The sequence below is a fragment of the Schistocerca piceifrons genome, chromosome 11 (genome assembly GCF_021461385.2).
Source record: "Schistocerca piceifrons isolate TAMUIC-IGC-003096 chromosome 11, iqSchPice1.1, whole genome shotgun sequence".
NCBI classification, from domain to species: Eukaryota; Metazoa; Arthropoda; class Insecta; order Orthoptera; family Acrididae; genus Schistocerca; species Schistocerca piceifrons.
In genome coordinates, this window is record NC_060148.1 from 149807653 (window position 1) to 149833046 (window position 25394).

Below are 25394 nucleotides of genomic sequence, written 5' to 3' on the forward strand. Positions count from 1 at the left end.
CTCAAAGGTTGGAGGACAGCTACATGGCCAACGGAGTCAAATGCCTTTTCAAAGTTAACAAAGGCAATGCAGAGAGGCAGTTGGTATTCATTCGCTCTGCTTATCACTTCACTAATGGTCAGAATGTGGTCAATAGTGCTAAAATTGCTTCGGAATCCTGCTTGTTCTATAGGTTGGGCTGAGTCTAGGGTGGAACTAATTCGTTTTAACAAGATCTTTGTGAAAATATATATATATATACTGACTTTTTGATCACTATATATATAAACACTATTAAGGTAAATACCAGGTGATCAAAAAGTCAGTATAAATTTGAAAACTGAATAAATAACAGAATAATGTAGATAGAGAGGTACAAATTGACACACATGCTTGGAATGACATGGGGTTTTACTAGAACCAAAAAAATACAAACGTTCAAAAAATGTCCGACAGATCGCGCTTCATCTGATCAGAATAGCAATAATTAGCATAACAAAATAAGACAAAGCAAAGATGATGTTCTTTACAGGAAATGCTCAATATGTCCACCATCATTCTTCAACAATAGCTGTAGTCGAGGAATGATGTTGTGAACAGCACTGTAAAGAATGTCCGGAGCTATGGCGACTTCAGGTAACCCCAAAGTCAATAATCGCACGGACTGAGGTCTGGGGACATGGGAGGCCAAGCATGACGAAAGTGGCGGCTGAGCACACGATCATCACCAAACGACGCGCTCAAGATATCTTTCACGCGTCTAGCAATACTTTTTTCTTTGTTCTAATAAAACCCCATGTCATTCCAAGCATGTGTGTCAATTTTTACTTCTCTATCTACATTATTCCGTTGTTTATTAAGTTTTCAAATTTATACGGACTTTTTGATCACCCAGTACATTGTTTATTCTCTATCAAAATCTTTCATTTGCGAACTATGCCTATCAGTAGTTAGTGCCTTCAGCAATTAGAATCTTTTGTTTAGCTGGCAGTATTGGCGCTCGCTGTATTGCAGTAGTTCGAGTAACAAAGATTTTTGTGAGGTAAGTGATTCGTGAAAGGTATACGTTATTCTTAGTCAAGGCGATTCTTTTGTAGCGATTATTTAAAGTCAGAACTGCGCTAAAATATTGTATGTCAGTGTAGTGATGATCAGAATAGGTAAAGAGGAAACTGTCTAAGTACGTTGAGATTTACTCAGCTGGTTCTGTATCAAATAACGATAGAGTTTTTCCAGCACTGTCATTCTTAATTTTCAAAGGGGAAGTTTCAGTCGTTGTGCTTTAGTTTGTGGTGTTGCGGTGTTTTGCAAACGTTTTGCTTCAAAATGCCTGGGTGTGGTGTAACAGTGTGTCTGTCGTACAGCAAAAATACAAAAGGCACGGATATAATTTATTATTCGGTCCCAAAAAACGTTAAAGTGCAGAAGGTCTGGATAATGAAGTGCCACCGAAAAGATCGCTTCAATGTTGCGACGTCAACTCTTTGTTCATTACATGTCACATCAGATGATTATCTCCGTGACTTGCGAGCAGAACTTCTTAATCTACCGCCGAGTGTTAGTGGAAATTCAGGCGCTGTTGACATAGTTTCTCCGAATAAGGCAGACAGGTTGCAGGGAAGAAAGACAATGAAAAAATCAATTGAGCACCTGGCTACTGTGTCTCCGAAAAAAAGAAAAATAGACCAGTCAACAGCGACAGATGACTGATAGTAAACAAAGCAGCGATCTCTGTAAACGTATAGAAGAATTAGAATACAGGAACCGCAGACTGACAGCTATGTGTAAAAACCCCAGGTATAGTGAGAAGTGCTTGAAACTCAAAGTGAAAGCTTGTGTGATAAAATAAAATATCAAAAAAAATGTCAAAAGAAGCAAGTGCAGAAGAAAGTAACTTAAATATTAGGCAAATTGTTTTCAAAAACTGCTTGTTGAGTGGGAAGAAACGAGCAAAGTGGCAAAGGGAATATATTTGTAAAGCGGTTACACTTCCTGCTGTGTCTAGGAAGTGTTATTTGTTTTTAAGGAATCAGGTCGGTTTCCCACTTCCAGGACTTTCAACACTTAAGAGATGGACGTCACGCTCTTTCAGATGCTTTCCTGGTGTACTCACAGATGTTTTGCAACTGAAGAAAGTCCACTCATCCGTATTGACAAAAAATCGAACGTACGTGTGTGTGTGTGTGTGTGTGTGTGTGTTTGTGTGTGTGTGCGCTATCATTCGACGAAATGAATGTAGATAGCAGTATTATTTATGATCCTGTTGAAGATTTTGTTGTAGAGCCACACAGTAACGTGCTATTTGTTATGGTACGTGGTTTGTTTTCTGGATGGAAGCAACCCATTGACTATGATTTTGACACACAAATAACAGCTTATCGATTAAACAGTATTGCCTGCTCTGTACAAGATGATGTTGCGGTGGTGTGCGACCTCGGAACAACAAATGGATCTGTGTGGAAAGATTTTAATGTGATAGAAACAAATTCCTGCTTTTCCAATCCGCAGTATGAAAAGAAACGACTGGGTGTTTTCAGATGTTCCACATTTGTTAAAATTAATGAGCAACCACTTTCTGGATGACGGACAAAAGCCTCCAAGTGGGAAAATTGTTAATAAATCGATTATAGAAAGCCTGCTCGCATTAGACAGGAGTGAAATGAAGTTGTGTCCTAAACTGTCACAGCTTCATCTCAGTGTTAAGGGGAGAGAGCTTCAAACGGTTTATTTGGCAATGCAACTTTTTTCCAGTACCGCAGGTAAAGCCATAGAGTACCTAATGCCTAAAGAAGAGGAAGCAAAAAATTTTTTTCAGTTAACAAACGACGCATTTGACATTCTGAATGCTCGGATATACAACAAGAACGCGTTATCATGTGGTTACGGGATACATAAGGATGTTCAAGAAAGAATATTAAGAGAACTGTACACGTGCGCCGAAAAAATTCGCATAGGCAATACAAATCACTTGCTCCCATTCCAGAAAGGCATAATGACAACTGATCGGTCATTATTTGGACTGTTTTCTGACCTTCAGCTACTACAAATGACATATATTTTAACTGCAAGATTGAACCAGGATGCACTGGAAAAATTTTTCTCGCAGGCCAGAGCAATTGGTCATTTGCGTTTGAACCTTTCTCCAACAGAAGTAACATATCGATTACGGCTGTTACTGCTGGGGCACAATTCTCATGATATTCCTCTGTCAAATGACACATTCGTAGAGGCAGATGAGTGTAACGGATTTTTAACGTCACATCTGGTCACAGGAATTTTTCCCGACATGAGAGAAGCACTGCAGATGATAGAAGGTGAAAAAAAAGCTACAAGATATAAATTTTCCTCTTTAACATGCACCAGAAGAATCTCAAAGAGGGATCTACATCTACATGGATACTCTGCAACTCACACTTAAGTGCCTGGCAGAGGGTTCATCGAACCACCTTCACAATTCTCTATTATTCCAACCTCGTATAGCGCGCGGGAAGAATGAACACCTATATCTTTCCATACGAGCTCTGATTTCCCTTATTTTATAGTGGTGATCGTTCCTACCTATGTAGGTCGGTGTCAACAAAACATTGTCGCATTCGGAGGAGAAAGTTGGTGACTGGAATTTCGTGAGAAGATTCCGTCGCACCGAAAAACGCCTTTCTTTTAATGATGTCCAACCCAAATCCTGTATCATTTCTGTGACACTCTCTCCCATATTTCGCTATAATACAAAACGTGCTGCCTTTCTTTGTACTCTGTCAGTCCTATCTGGTAAGGATCCCACACCGCGCAGCAGTATTCTAAAAGAGGACGGACAAACGTAGTGTAGGCAGTCTCCTTAGTTGGTCTGATACGTTTTCTAAGTGTCCTGCCAATAAAACGCAGTCTTCTGTTAGCCTTCCCCACAACATATTCTATGTGTTCCTTCCAATGTAAGTTGTTGTCAATTGTAATACCTAAGAAATTTGTTGAATTAACGGCTTTTAGATTAGACTGATTTATCGTGTAGCCGAAGTTTAACGAGTTCCTTTTAGCACTCATGTGGATGACCTCACACTTTTCGTTATTTAGGGTCAACTGACACTTTTCGCGCCATTAAGATATTTTTCCTAAATCGTTTTGCAGTTTGTTTTGATCTTCTGATGACTTTATTAGTCGGTAAACGACAGCGTCATCTGCAAACAACCGAAGACGGCTGCTCAGATTGTCTCCCAAATCGTTCATACACGTAGATAAGGAACAGCAAAGGGCCTGTAACACTTCTTTGGGGAACGCCAGAAATCACTTCTGTTTTACTCGATGACTTTCCGTGAATTACTACGAACTGTGACCCCTCTGACAGGAAATCACAAATCCAGTCACATAACTGTGACGATATTCCATAAGCACGCAACTTCACTACGAGCCACTTGTGTGGTACAGTGTCAAAAGCCTTCCGGAAATCCAGAAATACGTAATCGATCTGAAAACCGTTGTCAATAGCACTCAACGCTTCATGTGAATAAAGAGCCAGTTGTGTTTCACAGGAACGATGTTTTCTAAACCCATGTTCTCTGTGTGTCAATAGACCGTTTTGGTCGGCCGGTGTGGCCGTGCGGTTCTATGCGCTTCAGTCTGGAACTGCGTGACCGCTACGGTCGCAGGTTCGAATCCTGCCTCGGGCATGGATGTTTGTGCTGTCCTTAGGTTAGTTAGGTTTAAGTAGTTCTAAGTTCTAGGGGACTGATGACCACAGATGTTTAGTCCCATAGTGCTCAGAGCCATTTGAGCCAATAGACCGTTTCCTTCGAGGTAATGTTCGAACACAATATATCTTCCAAAATCCTGCTCTGCAGAAGGATTCCGTTACCTGGCTGGCTACATTGTATATCGTGCAAAGAACTGTGACAACACACTGGGAACGCCTTCTGGTGATATTTTAAGTCCTCCAACAAATGAAAATTACGGTTGGAATAAAGCCCTATCTCGCAGTGGGCTTACAGTTCCAACAGATGAGTGGCTACAAAAGATGTCACAGTTTTAACTAATTTTTAATGAATTTAATGGATTGGATAGTATTTCCAAGGAAAAAAATATAGTGGAAACAATATGCACTGCTGTCCAAACTACAGGGTGTTTCAAAAATGACCGGTATATTTGAAACGGCAATAAAAACTAAACGAGCAGCGATAGAAATACATCGTTTGTTGCAATATGCTTGGGACAACAGTACATTTTCAGGCAGACAAACTTTCGAAATTACAGTAGTTACAATTTTCAACAACAGATGGCGCTGCGGTCTGGGAAACTCTATAGTACGATATTTTCTACATATCCACCATGCGTAGCAATAATATGGCGTAGTCTCTGAATGAAATTACCCGAAACCTTTGACAACGTGTCTGGCGGAATGGCTTCACATGCAGATGAGATGCTTCAGCTGTTCAATTGTTTCTGGATTCTGGCGGTACACCTGGTCTTTCAAGTGTCCCCACAGAAAGAAGTCACAGGGGTTCATGTCTGGCGAATAGGGAGGCCAATCCACGCCGCCTCCTGTATGTTTCGGATAGCGCAAAGCAATCACACGATCATCGAAATATTCATTCAGGAAATTAAAGACGTCGGCCGTGCGATGTGGCCGGGCACCATCTTGCATAAACCACGAGGTATTCGCAGTGTCGTCTAAGGCAGTTTGTACCGCCACAAATTCACGAAGAATGTCCAGATAGCGTGATGCAGTAATCGTTTCGGATCTGAAAAATGGGCCAATGATTCCTTTGGAAGAAATGGCGGCCCAGACCAGTACTTTTTGAGGATGCAGAGACGATGGGACTGCAACATTGTGCTTTTCGGTTCCCCATATGCGCCAGTTCTGTTTATTGACGAAGCCATCCAGGTAAAAATAAGCTTCGTCAGTAAACCAAATGCTGCCCACATGCATATCACCGTCATCAATCCTGTGCACTATATCGTTAGCGAATGTCTCTCGTGCAGCAATGGTAGTGGCGCTGAGGGGTTGCCGCGTTTGAATTTTGTATGGATAGAGGTGTAAACTCTGGCGCACGAGACGATACGTGGACGTTGGCGCCATTTGGACCGCAGCTGCAACACGATGAACGGAAACCCGAGGCCGCTGTTGGATCACCTGCTGCACTAGCTGCGCGTTGCCCTCTGTGGTTGCCGTACGCGGTCGCCCTACCTTTCCAGCACGTTCATCCGTCACGTTCCCAGTCCGTTGAAATTTTTCAAACAGATCCTTTATTGTATCGCTTTTCGGTCCTTTGGTTACATTAACCTCCGTTGACAACTTCGTCTTGTTGCAACAACACTGTGTTCTAGGCGGTGGAATTCCAACACCAGACAAATCCTCTGTTCTAAGGAATAAACCATGTTGTCTACAGCACACTTGCACGTTGTGAACAGCACACGCTTACAGCAGAAAGACGACGTACAGAATGGCGCACCCACAGACTGCGTTGTCTTCTATATCTTTCACATCACTTGCAGCGCCATCTGTTGTTGAAAATTATAACTACTGTAATTTCGAAAGTTTGTCCGCCTGAAAATGTACTGTTGTCCCAAGCATATTGCAACAAACGGTGTATTTCTATCGCTGCTCGTTTAGTTTTTATTGCCGTTTCAAATATACCGGTCATTTTTGAAACACCCTGTAAATACCCGGAGTTTTCTTCACTACATGTCAGAACACGACTTTTCATTCGTATGCGGTTCCTCAATGTTGTTGTTACTGTTGTGGTCTTCAGTCCTGAGACTGGTTTGATGCAGCTCTCCATGCTACTCTATCCTGTGCAAGTTGCTTCATCTCCCAGTACCTACCGCAACCTACATCCTTCTGAATCTGCTTAGTGTATTCATCTCTTGGTCTCCCTCTACGATTTTTACCCTCCACGCTGCCCTCCAATACTAAATTGGTGATCCCTTGATGCCACAGAACATGTCCTACCAACCGATCCCTCCTTCTAGTCAAGGTGTGCCACAAATTTCTCTTCTCCTTAATTCTGTTAAATACCTCCTCATTAGTTATGTGATCTACCCACCTAATCTCCAGCATTCTTCTGTCGCACCACATTTCGAACGCTTCTATTCTCTTCTTTTCCAAACTGTTTATCGTCCACGTTTCACTTCCATACATGGCTACACTCCATACAAATACTTTCAGAAACGATTCCCTGACACTTAAATCTATACTCGATGTTAAAAAATTTATCTTCTCCAGAAACGCTTTCCTTGCCTTTGGCAGTATACATTTTATATCCTCTCTACTTCGACCATCATCAGTTATTCTGCTCACGAAATAGGAAAACTCATTTGCTAATTTAAGTGTCTCATTTCGTAATCCAATTCCCTCAGCATCACCCGATTAATTTGACTACATTCCATTATCCCCGTTTTGCTTTTGTTGATGTTCATCTTATACCCTCCTTTCAAGACACTCTCCATTCTGCTCAACTGCTCTTCCATGTCCTTTGCTGTCTCTGACAGAATTACAATGCATAGGCAAACCTCAAAGTTTTTATTTCTTCTCCACGGATTTTAATTCCTACTCCGAATTTTTCTTTTGTTTCCTTAACAGCTTGCTCAATATACAGATTGAATAACATCAGGGAAAGGCTACAACACTGTCTCACTCCCTTCCCAGCCACTGCTTCCCTTTCATGTCCCTCCACTCTTGTAACTGCCGTCTGGTTTCTGTACAAATTGTAAATAGCCTTTCGCCTCCTGTATTTTACCCCTGCCACCTTCAAAATTTGAAAGAGAGTATTCCAGTGAACATTGTCAAAAGCTTTCTCTAAGTCCACAAATGCTAGAAACGTGGGTTTGCCTTTCCTTAATCTTTCTTCTAAGGTAAGTCATAGGGTCAGTATTGCCTCACGTGTTCCAACATTTCTACGGAATCCAAACTGATCTTCCGCGAGGTCGGCTTCTATCAGTTTTTCCATTCGACTGTAAAGAATTCGCGTTAGTATTTTGCAGCTGTGACTTATTAAACTTATAGTTCGGTAATTTTCACATCTGTCAACGCCTGCTTTCTTTGGGATTGGAATTATTATATTCTTCTTGAAGTCTGAGGGTATTGCGCCTGTCTCATACATCTTGCTCACCAGACGGTAGAGTTTTGTCAGGACTGGCTCTCCCAAGGTTGTCAGTGGTTCTAATGGAATGTTGGATTCGTACAGACAGACATTCTACACGCCGCAACACGGTACACGTGTGCTATTGCTGCTGACCAATCATCGCATTTGTATTTTGTTTCCATACGCTTTATTCTTATGACAAACGAAGTATACACTTCCGCTCCTGAGACCACTTTACGGTGTGTCACGGCCACAGGAGAGTGTTGTTTACGCGCGTCTGTTACGTAATTCACTCCGCCATTCTAGAGCGCTACTGCCTGTTGAATGGGGCTGGTCAGAGGACGCCATCTGCACGCTGCTGCTGCCTGCAGACTTCTGCGGTCACGCGGCGCGCACGCGCTGGGTTGCATTTTGTCGGCGTGTTTTTCACGCTGGACACTGGTCACACGAATGAGAAAGGCGCTGAGTTTTTATAATCCGTCAGCCTTCCAGCAAGAACATAGAGTAAATATCTCTGAAGTGAGCATTCACATGCGCAGAACAGATTTTGTGTTGTCAACATACATTGCCGGCCTGGTCACGTGTTCTCGGGACGTCGTGTGTTTGTCCGCATAGCGCCCTGAATATTTCGAATGTCACTACATCCCTAGTACAGACGGATTCTTTTCGTACGTGTCGTGGATTATTTATATATGTTGCGCAGACATTTTAACAGTATCCATTTGATACCGGGAATAAGCCAGCTATCTTTGCGATAGGTGTCACAATTCAGATGCACTCTATTTTTGATAGTTTTCGGTATGATACGGCATTTTATACAGCGTGTTACAAAAAGGTACGGCCAAGCTTTCAGGAAACATTCCTCACACACAAAGAAAGAAAATATGTTATGTTGACATGTCCGGAAACGCTTACTTTCCATGTTAGAGCTCATTTTATTACTTCTCTTCAAATCACATTAATCACGGAATGGAAACACACAGTAACAGAACGTACCAGCGTGACCTCAAACACTTTGTTACAGTAAATGTTCAAGATGTCCTCCGTTAGCGAGGATACATGCATCCACCCTCCGTCGCACGGAATCCCTGATGCGCAGATGCAGCCCTGGAGAATGGCGTGTTGTATCACAGCCGTCCACAATACGAGCACGAAGAGTGTCTACATTTGGTACCGGGGTTGGGTAGACAAGAGCTTCCAAATGCCCCCATAAATGAAAGTCAAGAGGGTTGAGGTCAGGAGAGCGTGGAGGCTACGGAATTGGTCCGCCTCTACCAATCCATTGGTCACCGAATCTGTTGTTGAGAAGCGCACGAACACTTCGACTGAAATGTGCAGGACCTCCATCTGGCATGAACCACATGTTGTGTCGTACTTGTAAAGGCACATGTTCTAGCAGCACAGGTAGAGTATCCCGTATGAAATCATGATAACGTGCTCCATTGAGCGTAGGTGGAAGAACATGGGGCCCAATCGAGACATCACCAACAATACCTGCCCAAACGTTCACAGAAAAACTATGTTGATGACGTGATTGCACAATTGCGTGCGGATTCTCGTCAGCTCACACATGTTGATTGTGAAAATTTACAATTTGATCACGTTGGAATGAAGCCTCATCCGTAAAGAGAACATTTGCACTGAAATGAGGATTGACACATTGTTGGATGAACCATTCGCAGAAGTGTACCTATGCCCCACATTAGTGATTTTATCCCTGCTAATTCGTCCTTTTTTCTGCTATTTCTGCGTATTTATTTTCTCATTTTTGCGACCTAAAGCACAATTTCTCTTACTGGTGACACTTTGAAGTGTTTATTTAACGCATTTTACGTACTTGCTCCCAGTTTATTAAATAAATAGTAGACTGAGTAAGAAGGGGGGAAAAGGGCGATCGGAGAATAAATGTACTGTAAAGCAAATACAGTTGGTCATGTAACAATCAACGTATATAACAACATTAAGGGAAGTGGAAAGTGACACAAATGAAAGAGTTTGGGGACATGTTTACTAATATTTTACGCTTCTTAATCAAATGGCGAAGAAAATAAATTGAAGGCAAAATGCAGCAAAGAAGATGAATGTGTACTTTGATTAGCTACACTATTGTGTTTATTTGATTTGTGCAGAAAATGTATTTAAGCTGAATGCAGAAATTGGTAGTAGGTGCTGTGGAAAATTAAAAATAGTTGGTATAGCATCTACCTTCAGCCACACACGTCCAAATTTTTGTCTTTCTAAACATTCCTCTTCAAAGTGTTTTGAACATACTTTGGAATATTTTGTGGGGACAAAATTACTCCTCATTTTCTGGAGCCACGTCTTTACTCATTGTTCATCCTTCGGGAAACTAAAATATAAATCACACATAATCATTCTCGATGTCCTAGACACACTTAACATGGTCTCCTACTGTAACTTTATAGTAAACAAAAGGTTTGGACACACATATTATACGAAGACCATTACAGACTCCCACTCTATTGATTTTATCTTTCTCCCGTCTTTCAAATCTATATACATAACCGACAAGTCACTGATAAATGCATGGAGGATAGTATTTGCTGAAACAACTAACCATTCCCTTTCCTGTTCCACTAGCAAATTTACGAGAGGAAGCGATTCTTTGAATGCTTTTGTACGAGCCGTAATATCTCTTATACAGTCATAAAATCGTAGAAAATAGTAGAATCAAAGCCTTAATTATAATGCGTCTCGAATTTTTTACACATAGTACCCATGAGAGGGTACTATCCCCCCTTTCGCATATTTTTCTTTGCATCCGTAGCAACAACAGTAATTCACCATCGTTTTTACACTGTCAACAAACGGTGAAAACACAACAAAAACTCTTGATAATATAAACTTCAAACGCTGAGGAAAGCACACACGCACAGCGAAGTCCCGAAAACACTTGACAATCCTGGTTTAATGTTGACAACATGCGCAGAATGCAATGCTCACTCCAGAGATATTTACTCTGAGCTAGAGCGGCGGGTTTGGATGACTAAGAATCTGTTGCCTGCATAGTAAGTACAGCAAGCAATCGGTGATTTACCTACATTCCGTTCGCGTGTTTTTTTTTTCATTATTTCCATTAGTAATTACTGCATTTCGTATAATTAAACGTGTTTAGTAGAAAATTAAGACAGTGCAGACGTGTCTGCGCAATATATCGCCACTGATATGACAAGCGGAATAGTCGGTATAACTTCGTGGAACACCCTGTACGCAGGTGTTGCTTGTGACAGGTGGGAACTATGCAGTTCGACGTTCAGTTTGCTGACTTCTCTGCAGCCTTCTCGTTGTGCTTTATATGACGTACCGAAATGGATCGTCTGGACAGCGAACTAATTATTATGGAAGCGCAGAAACACGCATGTATGTACGACACACGAGACGAAGAGCATACAAAGAGAGAGAGAGAGAGAGAGAGAGAGAGAGAGAGAGAGAGAGTTGTGGTGAGCAGTTACAGCAGTCGTTTTGGCAGAAAGGTGGGATAGTCTGACAGAAACAGAAGTCAGATCTTTGCGAGCACTGCCGGCCGGTGTGGCCGTGCGGTTCTAGGCGCTTCAGTGTGGAACCGCGTGACCGCTACGGTCGCAGGTTCGAATCCTGCCTCGGGCATAGATATGTGTGATGTCCTTAGGTTAGTTAGGTTTAAGTAGTTCTAAGTTCTAGGGGACTGATGACCACAGATGTTAAGTCCCATAGTGCTCAGAGCCATTTGCGAGCACTGACAGTAAATATTTTAGTAGTATCTATAAACAGTGTACACTGAAATATATTCAAGAATAAAATGTCAACAATTCCATTTTTAGACTAAGAAAACTAGTCTTCATTCGAGGAATTTCGCGCAACGATATTGTCGTGGTACACGTCCTTGAAGGGAGCAAAAGTAATCAACTCAACAATCTCTGATACTTTTGCCGCTATTATTCCCTTTTGTTCTATATGCATGTCAGCGTGTCATCAAAATTGAAGCCATCTTCCAGTAGTTGCTTTGTGACTACTTTGTGAGTAAAGTAGAACCACGTATTTATCAGTAACTCTAAGATCATCAATCTTAAATGGGAATGTGCGTGAGATTATAACGTCTCGTCTTGACAATATTTTTCAATATAGCAACTTTTCTTTATGTTCAGCCCACGTGGGGTGTATTTTGTGAGACCAGTACTATGTGCTTATACAATTGTTTGACCCATCAGGTTAATAGTAAGACAACAGTAACCAGCTCGAGGTTTTTCTTTTGTAAATTGCGTTTCGGTGTAATTTATTTTAATTATCAAAATTATTGTGGAGTTACACTCTTTGTGTAAACCAAGTTGACCACGTGAAGCATGTGGTGTAATCATCAAAGTAGCCCTCAGCTATTCTTTTTGGGGAAGATTTCACAGAGAGTTAGTATGAATTTAGTATAACAGTGTGTGGTAATTTCATGACGGACAGGATTGCGCTACGAACGTAACTTCTTTGGGTGAAAATTGAATCGGTTGGTTGTAGTTAATTTCCTCTTGCATATGTTTCAACATTCGTCGTGTGTTATTTTATGAATGCAATGTTGTATGCAGTCTCCCAATCTTGGCTCCATATTTGATGTGTTCTGTAAGATTACAAACTCACATTTTCACAATACTAAGTAAGGCATCAGTTTAGTTATGAATCAAGTTAATATGGTGAAATTTTAACGGAATAATGATCAATGTTAAAATAAATGGCCAAATATAAACTGATTTATTTCTTTTTATTTAAATTCTCTTTATATATCACCGGTTGTCGTAAGATGACTATTAAAAGATTATAATTAATGTTAGTCTGGTTGGGAATTTGGTAAGCAAGACTGGATACCTGGTGCAACAGTTGCTCAGTAATGCAAGGTTAACTTCCCCAGATAGCCCACAGCTTTTAACCCGCTTTTACTGTCTTGAATATCAGCACCGCTTTCAAAACAACTTAATGCATCAACATTACAATGGAGGGGACGAAAAGGGGGGCTTGCCTCCACCCAGGAGTACAGAGTTTTTGTTCGTAACAGAATTCTCACACAATTGTAATTTTCGTGATTCTGCAAAACCTCTCGTTTAGCCAACTGTAGCGTTATGTGGCTGATAGCAGAGAAATAATATAAAGTGGCGCACGAAAAACCGGCCCGCCAATTACGCAGGATTTGTTGACGGCTACGAGCAGAATAGATAAACATGTAATAATTAGGCAGTGAGGAAATAACAAATAAGCTAATGGAAACAACAACTTCGAAACAATAGATGACGATTGGTAAGCGGCAATGAGAGCAGTCTAGTACTCGGGGCCGATTTTTCGTGCGCCTCCTTGTAGCACTGAAATATTATTGTAGAAGTTATTGTATTCTCTTTACAAAATGTGACACCAGACATTTGATTGTGGAATGCGGACTTCATTCGGTTGTTAAGTCTGTCTGCCTTCCATAACATTGACCATGCTCTTTTACCTTGGATCAAATAAAGACAGAAACTGGCCATTTCCTTTGCATGTGTAATAAAAAAATCTTGCCTTTTTAGAAGAATGTCTTCTGCGGTTTATTGACATAGTGAAGTACGCTGATATGCTGTTTTGTTACCTGAAAAGATGTATGTATTACATACCACGTAATTTTATGTAATTTACGAAATTATGAAATACAGTTTAATTACCGGTCACGGACGTTGAATAGAATACGAAAAGAAACAGAAGTTCAGAGTTCAAAAAGGTATGAAACAGATCTAGAATGGGCGTGCGCAGCGAACGAAACTAACAACTGTATACTGAACTAGCTATGACGAGATGTTGCCACAACTTTCACAGACGCACCACTGACGGGATTTCCCTACGCTCCACGCTGCGCCAGTAACGCATCCGCGTGGCCAGCACCGACCAGTGCCTTGACTTCTGCGTAAATTACGTCACACGCGCGCGTGGAAAAACCCGCTCGGGCCTAGTGGGGCACCAAGGAAATTGCGAGCTCCACATGTGCGTCAGCCATGCTGTTCCATATTTCCCTCCCTTGCGACGAAATAGAGAAAATGGAGAGAGAGGGAAAGTATGAAATTATGTATAGACTGGATAGTTAGATAGTTTTTGAACGTACAAGAAAGGGGAATAACATGGAAATAGAAAGAGCGGATGGTATTCTAGCAGAAGAACCACAGGAGGTTTTGAACAGATGGCAAGAATATATTGAATGTCTGTATAAGGGGGATGAAATGCAAAGTGAAATTAAGGTTGAAGCGGAGCAGTACGTGCCGGAAGATGGAAAGGGATTTACCACCTTGGAAGCAGAAGTAGAAGTAGAAAAGGTGCTGAAGGAGATGAAGAATAGGAAGGCATGTGGAATAGATGATTTGCCAGCAGAACTGTTCAAGAGTCTGGGAAACAAGGCAAGAAAAGAAATAGTCTACCTTTGTAACGAGATGTATGACAAGGGGGAATGGCCTGAGGACTTCGCTGCAACAGTTATGATACCAGTAGAGAAAAAGAGGAACACTAAAAAATGTGAAGAGCACCGGACCATCAGTCTGATTTCTCAAGCAGCTAAAGTCTTGCTGAGAGTGTTGAATAGAAGGTTATATGGCAAGCTGGGTAGAGGGATTGCAGAGGAGCAGTTCGGATTTTGAAGAGGAACAAGAGATGCTATTGGCCTGCTAAGAGCTATAGGGGAAAGATATATGGAAAAGGGTAGAGAAATCTTTGCTGTTTTCATAGATTTGGAAAAGGCGTTTGACAGAGTTCAGTGGAACAAGCTGATGGATATCTTGAAGAGGAAAGGAGTAGACTGGAAAGAGAGACGACTGATACAGAATCTATATTTACACCAGAAAGTAAGGATAAGGATTGGAAATGAAATGTCGGAAGGAAGCAGCATTGGACGAGGTGTTAGACAGGGTTGTTGCCTTTCCCCACTGTTGTTTAACGTATACCTTGAAGAGATTATTGCGAAAAGTTTAGATGGGAAAAGGGGAATGGCGGAAAGAGAATAGAATGTATAAGATTTGCTGATGACATGGTATTAGTGGCAGAAAGTGAATACCATGCTCAAAGATCTGAATGAAGCTTGTGTGGAATATGGGATGCAAATAAACTCAGCAAAAACAAAGAGTATGGTCATCAGTACAAGACGCAGACTGTCCAGTATTAAAATAGGACAATCTACCATTAGCCAAGTAAGTGAATTTAAATACCTCGGAAGCACAATAACTGAAGACTTGAGATGTCACCAGGAGGTGAAAACTCGAATTGTCATAGCGAAGGAGGCATTCAACAGAAAGAGGAGACTTATGTGGCAAATTAGATAAAGGACTAAGGAAAAGGCTTGGCAAATGTTTTGTCTGGAGCGTGGCACTATATGGGGCAGAAACATGGACACAGACGAGAGGATGAAAAAAGGTTAGAAGCATTTGAGATGTGGATGTGGAGGAGAATGGAGAGAATAAGCTGGATGGAAAGAGTGAGTAATGAAAGAGTATTGGAAAGGATCGGTGAGAGAAGATGTCTGCTGAAGGTTGTATGAGAAAGGAAAAAGAACTGGTTGGGACATTCATTGAGAAGGGAGTGCTTGCTAGCAGATGCTTTGGAAGGATTGGTTTGTGGGAGAAGACTGAGAGGAAGAAGGAGATACAAGATGATAGACGACATAAAGGGAAGAGGAAATTATGTGGACCTGAAGACGATGGCAGAAGACCGGACAGCCTGGAGAACAACCATGTGAAAACCTGCCTTTACGCAGAACACTGATGATGATGATGATCATGATGATGATGATGATGATGACGATGATCCTCCCTCTCCCCCCTCCTCCCCCCTGCAACCCTACATCCAGTACGATTCCACCTGTTTGGCCGCATTGCGTCATCTCCAGGGTCAATGCCCTACGTCTTCCGGCCTTGAGCTGGTGACATGCGTATACATCCGTCAATGCCACGTGCCTCCTTTGACTATTTTTCTTTCATTTCACAATTTAACATCATGACAGTTAACGGTCTTAGTATATAACAGCCTACTGCATGAAAAAGAATGACAACTCAAAATGAAGGGTTAAGTTTTGAATGTAACAAAACCTAAACATCGTAATGGTAGAAAGTTTTTCGGTGTCGCCTAACATAAGAGAAAATACACTGAAGTGAACTCTCTGAAAACGAAAAACCATACACTGATAAGCCAAGGAAACTGATACACCTGCCTAATACAGCGTCGGAATCCCCGCGAGCACGCAGAAGTGCTGTAACATGGCATGGCATGGACTAAACTAGTGACTGGAGTAGAGTCTGCTGGTCCACTGACACCATGAATCCTGCAGGGCTGTCCATAAATTCGTAAGAGTACGAGAGGCTGGAGATCTCTTCTGAACAGCACGTTGCAAGGCATCCCAGATTTGCTCAATAATGTACATGTCTGGGGAGTTTGGTGACCAGCGGAAGTGTTAAAAAAATGGTTCAAATGGCTAAGCACTATGCGACAACTTCTGAGGTCTTCAGTCGCCTAGAACTTAGAACTAATGAAACCGAACTAACCTAAGGACATCACACACATTCATGCCCGAGGCAGGATTCGAACCTGCGACCGTAGCGGTCGCTCGGTTCCAGACTGTAGCACCTAGAACCACGGGAGTGTTTCATCTCAGAAGAGTGTTCCTGAAGCCACTCTGTAGCAGTTCTGGACGTGTGGGGTGTCGCATTGTCCTGCTGGAAGTGCCCTAGTCCGTCGGAATGCACAATGGGGCTGAATGGATGCAGGTGATCAAACAGGATGCTTACATACGTGTCACCAGTCAGAGTCGTATCTGGATGTGTCAGTGGTTCCCTATCACTCCAACTGCACACACCCCACACCATTACAGAGCCTCCACCAGCTTGAACAATCCCCTGCTGACATGCACGGTCCATGGATTCATGAGATTCTAGTACTAGGCTCGTCCGACCAGGCAACATGTTTCCAGTCAACAACAGTACAATGTTGGTGTTGACGGGCAGAGTACCATCATCATCATCTTTGTTGAGTGTCTCAATTCCCCTGGTGTGTAGACAGCACCTGTGCCAAACTGATTACCAGACTATCATTACAGCTTCGCAGTGAAATCAGTTATTGCTTACCACGGAAATCAGTGTTTACATGTTTAAATATGCCCTCTCTTTCACCATGACTGCCTGTCTCCTCTCTCATTCTCTCTTACTTTCGCTCAGCACTTTTATCAAATTTGTTTTACGTTTACTCTGTCCACTGCCTCCGAATGTGTTGTTCCTCATACTGTCGATCTAAGTGTTTTGTTTCATGACCTAATATAATGTGTTTCTTGCTTCCCCTTGCTTAGACATAATATGTAAATAGTGTGGTGTCACCGCCAGACACCACACTTGCTACGTGGTAGCCTTTAAGTCAGCCGCGGTCCGTTAGTATACGTCGGACCCGCGTGTCGGCACTATCAGTGATTGCAGACCGAGCGCCGCCACACGGCAGGTCTAGAGAGACTCCCTAGCACTCGCCCCAGTTGTACAGCCGACTTTGCTAGCGACGGTTCACTGACAAAATACGCTCTCATTTGCCGAGACGATAGTTAGCATAGCCTTCAGCTACGTCATTTGCTACGACCTAGCAAGGCGCCATTATCATTTGCTATTTATCTTGTGATTCATGTACCATCAGAGCGATGTTCACCAATTATGGACTAAAGTTAAGTATTCCAGAAGCTACGTACTTTTCTTGCTACTATAACGTCCTAGTCCTATTCCAGACCTCACGCCAGCCTGCGTGAGCTTAAACGCGTGCCTTTCGGCTTCCTCCTAGTGGCTTGGCTGTCTTGCCACGCCACAACAAATAGTTGAAATACCACATCATTTTAAAGCTGGAAGTTTTTTTTTAATATATAGTGAAAACCAGGAAATATCCTGCATCCATGTGCTAGTAAACCTGTAAAAACAATACACAGAACATTAACTGCCCATACCATACGAAAAAAAAGAAAAATAATTATTTGCTCTCCATCCCATTTATGTAGGCCTCAAAATAGAAAACATAGACGACACAAAATATCACTATAGCCAAACTAGTATTCTGAGTGAAAAGATATTACTATTGTTATTGTTTTTCTTTTCTTTTGTGTAATTTAGCTCCTTATTGCGTTCAACCTTTTCTGATTTCGTTCTAGTTACACGTATAAACGATTGCTCTCCTTTTCACAAAAAGCTATGTTATTGTGCTAAACTGAATAAGCAAGCACTAACGAACGTTGTTCGAGGGACACTCACAAATTAAAGAGACCCACGAAAACAAAGACCTGGACACTAGCAAGAGAGATCAATTTATCGTACTGAAAAACGTAACACGTATGGTGTTTTGTAAAACGTAATTTGTTATTCTGTAACAAAAAGTATACACACGTTAAAAAAAGAAAAAAGATCGAAGTCCTAATTTTTTTTCCTAAAGGTAATTTTTTTTTCAACATAGGTCCTATTATTTCAGATATATGGCATTTCAAAGATAACATAATAAAAAAGACACGTGTACTTGCACGAACTTTACTTAAATGTCCAATCGTATTTGGCTGTTTGCTAGTTTTGATTATTACAACTAATATTATATTAATAACCATCGATAAGTAAATGATCAAACGTATCATGTTTTCCTTAAAATGTATACCTATTGTGATTTGCGAAATCCCTTACAACTTCAAGGCACACAGAGCTGTTTTGCGCCATGATGCTTTGACCGGCACACACTGTGATCGGCGCTATTGGCCAGTTAACTAGCGTAGCTAATTTAACAAGAACGAATAGTGACACGTGCGATTTTTTTCAAGTCCCAAAATTTATGTTAAAAAAATGTATCGGCTCAACCACTTGTTTATAATGTAAAACACTAAGATTGACGCGTTTCGGAAGTCAAGCTTCCATCATCAGAATAATAAAAAGTAAAAGAACCTGTTAAAACTCGCTAAAATGGAACATGCACCAGGCACAATAAAACTGATAATAAAATTAAAACATCGTGGCTACTTCCCTTGTTGCAGCCGTGTCTTTCAAGGTGCATCTCCACATTGTCGTCAAAATATAAGAAACTCTAAAATGGTGTCGCCTATGGTGTTCAACATCTAACCACATGGCTCTCTCCTTTATCGTCGTAAGCCACCCGTGCGTCTTCGTTGATGCCACACACCACGTAGCCAAACGACACTAAAACGCGAGTGAGCTCACGCGCAAGTAAACAAGAAAGTCACAGAGATGTCTATACAAACAGATAGCGTATACATTTTCCAAGGACCTCAGGAAATGATGGTATCGTGCCAATTGTTAAAAATGTAGTTACTAAAAGAAACCAGTGAAATGTTTGAAAAAGTTATTTGTATCACCAGTTAGCTGTTCATTCAGTGTGTTCTGATCATCCACGCTATGTATCGTAATTTCCAGCTGTTCTAGTAGATCCAGCTTTTTCCTTTGTCCTGTCTATGTAAAATAACGAGATCCTGATCTGTTCCCAACATGGGGTGTCCCGTTTCCCAAATATGCGTGGCTACAGCTGACTTTTCGAAATTATTAAGCCGGTAAGCATCGCTATGTTCTTTGTAACGTACTTTAAAGGACCTACCAGTTTGGCCTACATAGCTTGCCTTGCACGTGTTACACTGAATTTTATAGACCCCAGCTTTCTCATATTTATCGCTTTCCTGCTGTAAATTATTTCTTAGTTTAAATCGCTGCGTATTATTTGTCTGAAAAGCGGTATCAACTTTAAAAGGTTTGAAAATGTTAGCCACTTTTTGCGAAATATCACCGAAGTATGGTATTGTGACACTCTTAATATTTTTTGCGGTATTCTTCCTTGCATTGGCGCGCTGTTTCTGTCGTATTAATTTATTGACAACGTTTTGGTGATATCCGTTAGCTCTGGCTAGTTGTTTCACGATGTTCAGCTCAGTCATTCTGTCTTCTTCATTCATTCATAGGGACTCTATCAAAGATCTAAAAGCAGAAAGTTTCTGGCTCTTAGGATGGCAGGAATTATTTTGAATCAACACATCAGTTGTGGTTGGTTTCCTAAATATTTTAAAAACATGCCTACCATTTCGTTTCCCAATACTTAGGTCGAGAAATTGCAGATCACCATTTTTCTCTTCTTCCACAGTGAATTTAATTTTACCGTGTAACTCGTTAAATTTATTTACTATTTCTGCGACTTCTTTTTATTTTCCATTAATAAGAAGCAGCGTATCATCTACATAGCGTTTGTAATATACAATTTTATCCACGGGATGTTGCGGGTTAACGAGGAGTCTTTTTTCCAAATGATTTATAAAGATGTCTGCTATGGTTCCAGATATACTGGAACCCATAGCCAGTCCATCTTTTTGCATATAAAATCTATTGTTAAAAGAAAAATAATTATATTTCAGAACGAATTCTAACAGTTCGATGAATTCGACTATTTCTTGGCTGAGGCAGTGTTTTGTACTTACGCAAATTTTCTGTGACGACCTTAACTGGCTCATTTACCGGCAAATTCGCATTTCTCTGCCTCGTGATGACTGGGTGTTGCGTGATGTCCTTAGGTTGGTTAGGTTTAAGTAGTTCTAAGTTCTAGGGGACTGGTGACATAAGATGTTAAGTCCCATAGTGCTCAGAGCCATTTGAACCACATTCGCATAAAGGTTTTTAATGTCTAGAGATACTAGGCGGGCCGTGTCAGCGAGTTTTAACAGGTTCTTTCACTTTTTATTATTCTGATGATGGAAGCTTGACTTCCGAAAGCGTCAATCTTCGTGTTTTACACTATAAACAAGTGGTTAGCCGATATATTTTTTTAACATTGACATTCACAACCACGACCTCTGATCCAGGATGGATAAAATCAGAAGACAGGAGTAGCGAGACTGGCAAAAGAACACGTCACGTGTTACCTACAAACTCTACAAAGCTAATGCAAAAACACCTATTAATGTTTTCATTCTCTGCCCTTTCAAATGTCGTATGTGAAGTAATACGACCAGTGTTGCAAAATATATGCAATAAAAAAAAATGTTGGCCGCTACTTGATCCAGAGATTCACGGATTTCGGAGACTGGGCGCTTGACCGCCGCCACCTTCCTGGCCAGAATGGCAGCGCACCGGCACATGTGTGACGCGCTAAAACTTCACTTGCGACATTCTCGAATTTTTTAACGAGGAGAGGTCCCCAGCGGTGCGATAGACTTCTTGAAATATACGGTGATTTAGGTTAAGATCCCACTTGCCATACTGCAGCCATTCACCCTGGTGGGCCCTCGGTTGCGAGTAAATGACGAAAAAATAAAAACAATGAAATTTTGTGTGACACTCAGTAACAATAATAACGCAGCTTTACGTAATGTGGTCCCGTGTTATAATGGACAGGATAACAGTTACCCAGGCAAGAGATCGTGGGTTCGAGTCTTGTCAGCTGCACTAATTCTTTTTATTTCTAAATCTTTATCGAAATTACTTCGATCATTATTGTTATTCGATTAACTGGTTTAAATGAAGTTTTCATTTCTATTCCTTTGTCACATCATTTTAATCACTGCATAAACTTTTTTCATTTGTTTCAATTTTTCTTTATATCATTATTGTTCCAATCGGAATTTTTGTGAATATGAATTCAACTATAATATTCAATTATTTGAAAATTCTGATCTATTGGTTGAAAAACAGTAAACGAAATAATCTATTTATATTTGTACAATGATGTGAAATATCTATTTTCGTTAAAAGATGTGCGTTTTTCTGCACAGTAATTGTCATACACAGATTTAATACCTAAATACCTATTGCCCTTGGGACAAAATAAAGCATACAAAAATTGAAATGAAGGACAGGTTTATAAGCGAAACGGAATTCAAACAAAATGATAAATAGACATAATGAACGCAATAATGTGGACAAAAAAGCAGGGTGATAAAAGCAATTTCAACAAAATTAATAGATAAAATTTTTGAAAAACGCATGAACAAAGATTTCAAGCGGGCAAAGAGCGACAGGAAGAAAAATGACAGCAAGTGACAGCAAGCGAGTGGATATTATGATTAAAATTATGTGACAAAGGAATGGAATTCAAAAATTGCATTTAAACCAAATAACTGAATAAAAGTATTGATCAGAGTCATTTCGATAAAGATAAAAAAAAACAAAGAATTTGGAACACCTCACGAGATTCAAATCCACAACCTCTTATATGTGAAGCTACCATCCTATCCATTATAGCACGCAACCACGCTATGTAAAGCACATATTTTAGCGCTACTCAGTGTCACACAAAATTCTGATTTTTTTTTTCGTTAATTACTCGCAAGCGAGGGCCCACCGGAGTGAATGTCTGCGTGTGTGATACATGGAATCTTAACCTATATCAGCGTATAGGTAGTTTCGAAAAGTCGATCGACCGCTAGGGACCTCTCCTTGTAAGCAGTACGCCTTATTAATTACGAATTACGTTGTCCTCCTAGCGAACTACTAAAAGTGTACAACGTTTGGAGTGATAATGATGATGTTTTGTTTCTGGTACGTTCAACTGCGCGGTCATCGGCGCCCGTACAAATTCCCATTCTTTCCGATCTCGCCACTGTCATAAATAATGATGAAACAACACAAACACCCGGGCGGAGAAAACCCCCAATCCGCGCAGGAATCGAACCCGGGACGACGTGATACAGAGCCAGCAACGGTACCCACTAGACCGCGAGCTGTGGACTTAAACTAAATCCGTCATCCAAACATCGTGGCCGCGCTTTGTGGCATGTAAACAGGACGTTCTGACATTTTGCAGCTAGCCACAACCAGCAACGTATTGTGCAACAGTCGAGAGTACACATAAGTTTCATTTCTCGTAAATATGCTCCCGGAATCAATGAAGGTGGTGGGTAACGTGATGGATCGGCGCTCCTACCTGGCGTGTACGCACACACATACACACACAAAAATCTGTTATCCTGTAGAGACGGAACCCAGCGCTGCCTGTTCTGCGACGTCCTACCGCTGCCACGCCACGCAAGTGACTGTTCCAGAACTGTAGCGGCAGCACCTCTGCGGTCACGTGACTCGCCCCGCCCTCCCCTCCCCCCTCCCCCCGAGTCCAGGACTGCTGGAGGGGGAGAGGTGGCGGCCGAACGGAGACGGCCTGACCGCGTCTTGCAACATTTTTCCCTGTAATACGAGGTTTGTCCGGAAAATACGTATAAAAGTTGAATAATAACTTTATTTTACAATTATTCAGGTATTACAATATGGTCTCCTTCAAAGTACTCGCCCTGAGACGCGATACACTTCTGCCAACGCCGTTTCCACTGTTGATAACATTGCTGAAAGTCTTCTTTTGTGGTGATGTTCAGTTGGCGTGTCGTTTCCGCATCGATGGCTTCCACATCTCCCAAGTGCCGACCCCGAAGCACCATTTTGCATTTCGGAAACGTGAAGAAGTCACACAGGGCTAGATCGGGTGAATAAGGCGGGTGGTCTGTCACGGTGGTTGAGCTTCGGGCCAAAAACTCGCGCACAACGAGCGACGCGTGAGCGGGCGCATTGTCGTGATGGAGGATCCACCTGCCCCCTTTTGCCAACTCGGGCCACACGAGCTCTGACACGTGTCAGAACTTCAACGTAAAAATTTCCGTTCACTCTCTGGCCGGGAGGCACAAATTCCTTGTGAACAACGCCCCTAGAATTGAAACGTCCCCTTAAAAAAGTTAGTGAATGATTGTGCTGGTAAACCTCTTACGTTATTTGATTTTCAAGCAGCTGAGCAGAACTGAACGTACTCAGACATTTCGCTCTTGACCAATTCTGATCAACACTAAACTGACACACAATATTTTTAGCGCAACGCAATCTAACTTTCAATAATCCCTACAAAAGAATGGCCCTGACTAACATTAACCCATAAATTCACAAATCACTTACCTCACAAAAATCTTCATTACTCACACTACTGCAATACAGCGAGCGCCACTACTGCCAGCTAAATAAAAGATTCAAGCTACTGAAGGCACTAACTACTGATAGGCATAGTTAGCGAATGAAAGATTTTGATAGAGAACAAGCAATGTAATTACCTTAATAGTGTTCAAAAGTCATACTATATAAATCAGTCCATGATACCCGATATTATAAATTTACTCTTTCTGATGGACACACGTCCAGATCGTCTGCTCAAAACTCTGCCATGTTTCTCCCCATATCCACCACTGCTGGCGGCTCACCTCCAACTGCGCAACGCTACGCGCTGGTAACAGCCAACTGCCCAACACTACAATAGCATATACTCCGACAATGCATACCAGCCACAGACTGCACACAGCACAGTCAGTGATTTTCATATAGAGCGCTACGAGACGTTACCAACATAAAAACCTAAACAGCCTCCTTACAGAATCAAAGAAAACAATCAACATTGTCTTCACATTGGACCTTGATTTTCGCGATTTTTTTGTTCTCGGTTCTCCTGCTAGTTTCCATTCCTTGCTTTGAGATTTGAGCTCCACATCGAATTCGTAAAACCAGGACTCGTCTCCAGTGATGACTGGGTTGAGAAAGTCCCCTCGTTCCTCTGCTTCCAATCAATCCTCACACCACTCGACCCTCTTTGCTTTCTGTTCTGGCGTCAAGAGCTTCGGTACGATTTTCACACACAATGTCTTCATTTCAAGTTTTTGTGTCAGGATTTCGTGAACGATTGTTTTGGGGATTGACAGCTCGTCAGCAATCATTCTGGCTGCCAATCTACGGTCTTTAAGAACACAAGCCCGAATTCGTTCAACATTTGCATCGGAACTCGATGTCGACGGGCGTCCTGGGCGAGGGTCACCGTTCACCCCTTCGCGGCCATCCCGGAACTTTTTTAACCACTTGTTCACGGTTGGTTCCTTCAGAGAATTGTCCCCGTAAACCCGTTTCAAACACTCGAAAATCTCACGACCATTCTTGCCTAGCTTTGCAAGAAACTTGATGTTGACGCGCTCTTCCTCAATCAGAGAGAGCTCCATGCCGACGGCAGGTGACAAAGGGTCGCTGTCAACAAGCTGCCGCGCACTCCCACCTTCACGCAGAGTGCTTTGACTCGAACTGGGCGTTGATGGGATTGATTACAGCAGTAGTCCCACCTGGCGGGGACTGCAACTTGTAACATAGAGACATTATTCAACTTTTATACGTATTTTCCGGTCAAACCTCGTATATCGACTGATAACTTCCTGCGAAAGCACTTACACACAAGCCCAACGAAGGCAAACGAACAACAGTGATTGGATTAGGCCGGGCGTTTGTCAACAACGCATTGGCGTTCGGTCCGTCATCCTCACCAAAGCAACGGCTCGGGACTAGGCTGTTGCAAAAATAT

At 41.7% G+C, this 25394-nt stretch overlaps 1 protein-coding gene across 1 annotated transcript in view; it reads right to left on the reverse strand.

Moving 5' to 3' along the window:
- The window catches only part of LOC124719927 (poly [ADP-ribose] polymerase tankyrase-2-like), a 59149-nt gene extending 36075 nt beyond the window's left edge, over positions 1-23074 (reverse strand). Inside the window, exon 1 of the mRNA XM_047245124.1 lies at positions 22950-23074. The gene's annotated coding sequence lies outside the window, so the exon portion shown is untranslated. The remainder of the gene's footprint in view (positions 1-22949) is intronic.
- Between the last annotated feature and the right edge of the window lie 2320 nt (positions 23075-25394).